Source organism: Dromiciops gliroides, chromosome 2 (assembly GCF_019393635.1).
Source record: "Dromiciops gliroides isolate mDroGli1 chromosome 2, mDroGli1.pri, whole genome shotgun sequence".
In the NCBI taxonomy this organism is placed as follows: domain Eukaryota; kingdom Metazoa; phylum Chordata; class Mammalia; order Microbiotheria; family Microbiotheriidae; genus Dromiciops; species Dromiciops gliroides.
The window spans coordinates 536,196,962-536,203,262 of NC_057862.1; the positions used below are offsets into that span (position 1 = coordinate 536,196,962).

Genomic DNA, 6,301 nt, shown 5'->3' on the forward strand with positions numbered 1-6,301 from the left:
TCATATAATGGGCAAATTAAAGAAATGAAATATATCTTGTAACTGGTTAGGCAAAGAGTTTATAATGACAGAAGAAATAGATAAGATTATAGGAGATAAGGCAGACAATTTTGATTACATAAAATTGAAATTTTATTGTACAAACAAATTTAATACAGTTAAAATCAGAATGGAAGCAATTAACTAGGAAAAAATCTTTGTAAGTTTCTCTATAAAGGTCTGATATTCAGTATATAAAAGGCTTAGCCTAATATATATAAGAACAAGAGCTAGTCCCCAAATGAAAAATTATCAAAGGATAAATAGGCAGTTCTCCAAGAAATCCAAGTTGTCAAAATTCATATTAAAAAATGCTGCCCAAAAAAACAAAAATGCATCTAGCTGTGTGACCCTGGGCATGTCACTTAACCTTCATTGCCCTTCCCCCCCGAAATGCTGCAAATATAAGTAAAAACAACCTATCTGGTTGACAAAAACCAGTTGTTGAAGTGGCTGGGAAAATGAGCATGTTAACACATTGGTAGAGGTAGTATATATTAGTTATATTGGAAAGCAATTTGGAACTGAAATCAAATCATGCGTACCTTTTGACCCAACAATGTCAGCAGAATCAAAGAGAGGAAAATAACTAGATGTTTTTATAGTGGCAAAGAAGTGAGAGCTGAGGTGTTACTTTGGAAAACCAATTCAGGATTATATGAAACTAATGAAGTACTATTGTGATGTAAGAAATGACAAAAGGAACACTGTCAAAGAAACGTTAAAAAACTTATAAATTGTTGCAGAATGAGTCTCTTGGGAGGTGGTTAGCATTCTTTTTCATTGGTCCTCTGGAATTGTAATTAGTCATTGCATTGATCAGAGTTCTTAATTCTCAGAGTTATCTTTGTTTATTGTTCTTATAAATTGTTTTCTTGGCTCTGTTCACTTCATTCTGTATTACTTTTTTGTTGTTGTTGTTTTTGGTTTGTTTTGGTTTTTTGGGTGAGGCAATTGGGGTTAAGTGACTTGCCCAGGGTCACACAGCTAGTAAGTGTCAAGGGTCTGAGGCCAGATTTGAACTCAGGTCCTCCTGAATCCAGGGCCAGTGCTCTATCCACTGCACCACCTAGCTGCCCCTGTATTATTTATTACAAATCTTCCCAGGTTTCTCTAAAACTCTTTTTTTCATTTCATCACATGTATAGAATGTAATTTGTTAAGTAGAACAGAACAATTTATACCAATGGCAACATTATAAAGATAATTCTGAAAGATTTAACTCTGTTAAATGTGGTGACCAACCTTAATTCTAGAAGTATGCTAATCATCTCCTGGCCCGGAGATTAGACTCAAGATACAGGATTAGGCATGCATTTTTTGAACTGGGCCACTGTGGGAACTTGCTTTGCATGACTACGCATATTTGTTACAAGGGTTTTGTTTTCCACAGTAAAGAGGAGATAGGGATAGCAGACTTACTTTCCCTTTCCTCCCACCTTGAGAAGAAAACAGAAACCCAGTAGGAATAATAGAGAAAGTAGTACAGCTTTGAAATTGGATGTTGGAATGTATTATATTCTTAAAAAGAAAGCAGGGTATTTATAGTGGAGATTCAATTTCATGTATAATTATCTCCTTTTCTACAATGTATGTGGAAATGATCATTTTGGAGTCGTTTAAGTTCAGAATTTAAAAAAAAAAAATTAAAAATATTGGTATGACCTGATACAGAGTGAAGTGTGCAGATCCCAGAGAAGAATTTATACAACATTGTAAAGAAAAACAACTTTGAAAGACCTAAGAACTCTCATCAATGCAATGACCAACCATGATTCCAGAGGACCAGTGATGAAACACGTTGCCCACCTCCTGACAGAGGTCAACTTAAGGTGCAGAATGAGACATTTTCAGGCATGGCCAATGTGGAGATTTGTTTGCTTATTTGATACAAAGGTTTTATTTCTTTATTTTGTGTGTGTGTATACATTGTATACATATACACACACGTGTACATATATATTTAAAAATTTTTTTGATTGGGGGAACGGTGAATATATGGAAATGCTTCTCTTATTTGGTGTTGGTTAAGTTGAGGTTGGGGGTGGGGTGTCAATAGGGGTTAAGTGATTTGCCCAGGGTCACACAGCTAGTAGGTGTCAAGTGTCTGAGGCAAGATTTGAACTCAGGTATTCCTGAATCCAAGGGCAGTGCTTTATCCACTATGCCACCTAGCTGCCCCAAGTTGAGATTTTTTTTTAAGAGAAAGAAAAGAGCCAGATGGAATGTTGTAGGAAAGGCAGTTTGGATCACCAGTTTTAGAACATGTTTTTGTCTTTCTTTTCATCCTCAGCATTTACTACAGAGCCTATGAATTAGTAAACACTAATTCTTGTTGACTGTTTCACTGACAGTTTTGAAGTGGCAGTTGTACCTTTTCCTGTCAGAGTCTTTATCTTTGATCCATGAGGATCTATGAAATAAAGTATGGAGAAGGTAAAAAGGAAAAACTTTTTCCTTGTCAGAACTGTTTTAGCTTATTTTGTAAAGAAACATTTTATATATAAAGAGAATTTTGAGTGCATTCTGGGGAGACTTGCCTGTCATCACTGAAAAGAGGAAAGCAAAAAGGATTACCACAACTACCTTCTTGAGAAAGAACATGTAACCCTTGAGGAGAAATAGGAAGATTATTGAAAGACTGTAATCATTTTGGGGGCGTACTGCATGGTGTGTTCAGAAGTAAAGACATCTGCTATTTTATTGAAGTTTTGAGGTAACAGCGGCTTTGATTTTTTCATATTTTATATAATTGTATGTATATAAGACCCCTTTCTGGTCTCCTCTCCTTACACAGCACTCCTCTCGTGAGTTCAGTCTCCAGAGGATGGATGCTACCTTGGCTTCTCGTAGTAACCCTGTAAGTAACTTCCCACTACTGTAGCTCATGAGCCACCACTAGTCTGCTTCCAGTAGAATTAATTAGCTTTTAGCAAAAGCATTGACTAAGATGTTAAACTAACAGTTGGTACAAAATAGTGATCCCCAAACCCTGCAGCCTACTGTTCTACACAAATAGACACTGTCCTTGGAAGAGTGGTTTCCAAATGGAGTAGTCAAAGCAAGGAACACATGCCAACTCCTGATTCTAGAAGTCCTTTCCTGCATCCATAATCATCACTATTCTCTGGTATATGGGTCATACTCCTGAAACTACCCCTTTTCTCAAGTGACTGTCCCTTCATATCCATGTCTGTTTTTAGCCCTTTTAGATACCTTGTCTTCTGTGGGTATAGTAGCTCCAATTTGTTGTTGTTTGTCTTTTGTTCCCGAAGAGGACCATGACATCAGGGTGATAACATGACTTGCACTGAATTGGATTTAACTGAGAGAGGGCTGTGCAAGGTCATCAACCTCACTCTTTCTCAAAGCCATCTGGGTCCAGTGGCAAGATAGATAGCAGGATGACTGGAGATAGCCCTGGATGTTTACCGCCATTGGGGTTAAGTGACTTGCCCGGGTTCATATAGCTAGCAAGTGTCGGAGGTGAAATTTGAACTCAGATCCTTCCAACTTCAGGGCCAGTGCTCTATCCATTGTGCCACCTATCTGTCCCAGTATCTCCAGTTACTTAGCTGAAGGGGTGGAGGTGAGGGTGGGGGAAGAAGTTAGGAGAAAAGATCCTTTTCTTTCCATCCCCTCTACCACCTTTCCTTTCCCTCCATCTCTTGACATATTCCCTCCTTGGGTTCTGGTTCTCACTTCACCTCTAGCTCCAACTCTTAATTGCCAAACTATTAAACTTCCTCTAGCTCTTTAAAGCCCCACTAACACTTGCTGGCTATTTTGGCTAACCAGTTACTCTGTTTTCTTCCCGACCCAATCAAAGAGGTTCCTAACTCCCTAAGGATTCACAGGGTGTAGATGCATCTGTCACTGCATTGTATAGAATTGTAGAAGAATTCCTTAACACCTATTTTACATTTTGTGATTATAAGAGCTTCTATGGTTACATTCATTGAAATGGGGAATGCAGCTACCTCTTTTATATATGTATTACTTTTAATATTGATTTCATTATACTTTCAGTAACTTATAGTTATTCAATCACAGGAAATTAAGGGATTTAACATTGATCAATATCACTGCTGTGTTTGGCACATAGTAGTTACTCAGTACTTAATGGATAAGTTAGGAAAGGAGGTTTCTCTAGTTTATTTCATAAGTAATACTTATTGAAATGAAGTGGAAGTTTGAGCCAACTTATTAATGATAATGGTGGAAGTCTAACTAATTAAAATATATAATACTTCTGGATTACTTGAGTCATGGGTAAGAAAAAATATGGAAATGAGCCAAATGGCAGACTGAAGAATGACCTACAAGTAAAATTGGTAAACCATGCAATTTTGTTTCATATGGGGAGGTTGTCCCTTTAACATTGATAGATAGCTCTGAACGCACAAACCCAAGGCACTAAACATAGTAGAGAAAAGCTCTTGAGGCAAAAATAAGCTAAATAAGCTAAATAAGCTAAAACTTGGAGTTCTCAGTCATTAGATGGAGTAATATTTAAGATCTATGCCCCTTAAGGCTGGTCTAATTTTTTCTCTAAAAGGCAAAGAAACTGTCCCTAAGACTATTGATCCAGAGGATGGCCTTTGACATGACTTCTTAGTCACCTAAGGCACAAAAAGGCCATCCCCCAAAGAGTTGGTGCCTCTTTAATTTGGTGGATCTCCCATTGCCAAACAAGCCAACACACTTCTGATCAAAGGCATTTCTGTATGGAAGGGGAGCTGTGTCTACCTGAACCCATGCTGTATCTTTACTGAGTTTCATTTCTAAGCTATTGTTAAATAAACTATACTTTTTTTTTAAAGTGTTGGATGGTCTGCAAGTGTCTCATTCCATTTCAAAGCCTGAACCAGGGAACCAACCTGAGGCAGGTCTGGCTGAAAACAAAACCTTTATAAAGTAACATTATTTGACAGTATTTGCAATATTCTATCCTAAATCTACTGCCTTTCTGCTGAGGAGGAGAAGTGCAAACAAAAGAGTCAAGAGATACAGAAAAATACGAGTGAGCAGTCATAAGGGACTAAGAAGGTATGAGCTATAGTCTAATATAGGAAGATACATGTGTCCCTTAAGAACTCTTTTATAAGGTCATAAAATAAGTCTAATAGAAAGCCTGGGAGTGGTTTTGTTGTTTTGATGAGCTTTAAAAAAGAATGGAAAGGGAAGGAAAAAGGAATACACTCAGAAAAGGGGGAAGAGGGAGGGAAGATGGGGAAAATAAACTTATATAATTGGGATGCATAAGAAATACCATACAGACCAGGATGCAGGAATGGGGGATCAGGTGATAACTTGAATTTCACTCTAATTTAAAGTGGTTAAAAGAGGGAAGAATCATATTTGGGTAGGGAAATACATTCAGCTCAACAGAGAAACATGGAGAAGATACAAGGAGGGGAATAAGAAAGGGTTAATAAAGGAGGGGGGGTTTTTTTGTTGTTGTTCATTCATTTTTTAAGTTGTGTCTAACTCTTACTTCATTTGGGGTTTTCTTCAAAGATCCTGGATTGATTTGCCACTCCATTTCTTTTCTCCAGCTCACTTTACATATGAGGAAACTAAAGCAAAGTGATTTGCCCAGTGTCATGCTGCTAATAAGTGTCTGAGGCTGGATTTGAACTGGGGTCTTTCTGACTCCAGGCCCAGCACCAGCACCACATCACCACCCAGGAGCCCTAAAGGAGGGATTAGAGCTAAGTAAAACATTATGTTGACTAAGAAGGATGTACTTTGAAGAGGAGTTTAAAGAAAGGATAAAAATTTGTGTTTCAGTGCAGGATTGGGGCAAGAAGAGGAGAAAGAGAAAAAGTAAACTGCACCAATTAACAACTATTGACAGTGTCAATGGTTTGAACTAGCCCACAGAATAAAAGAGGATATCAGAATGTATTTGAAAGAAGTCAACAATATGTTGTTTACAAGAAACACACGAAACAGATGCTTACAGAGTTAAAATAAGGGACTGGAGCATAATCATGTTTTAGATGAATTTGTTTTAAGTACGGGTAGCAATCAAGATCTCAGACAAAGCAGCAGCAAAAAATTGACCTCATTAAAAGAGATAAACAGGAAAGCTATATTTTGCTGAAAGGTTCTATAGACTGAATTAATATCAACACTCAACATATGTACGTGTGATATGACATCTAAATACTTAATGGAAAAATTAAATGTTATGGGGAGAAATAATAAAATAATAATGTTGGGAGATCAAGTGCCCTCTTTCAAATCTAGATAAATC

The 6,301-nt window shown here is 37.3% G+C and overlaps 1 protein-coding gene across 1 annotated transcript in view; it reads left to right on the forward strand.

Moving 5' to 3' along the window:
- FNTA (farnesyltransferase, CAAX box, alpha) overlaps positions 1–3,402 on the forward strand; it is a 43,188-nt gene extending 39,786 nt beyond the window's left edge. The window contains exons 9-10 of the transcript XR_006354839.1: positions 1,714–1,871; positions 2,333–3,402. The gene's annotated coding sequence lies outside the window, so the exon portion shown is untranslated. The remainder of the gene's footprint in view (positions 1–1,713; positions 1,872–2,332) is intronic.
- Positions 3,403–6,301: the final 2,899 nt, after the last annotated feature.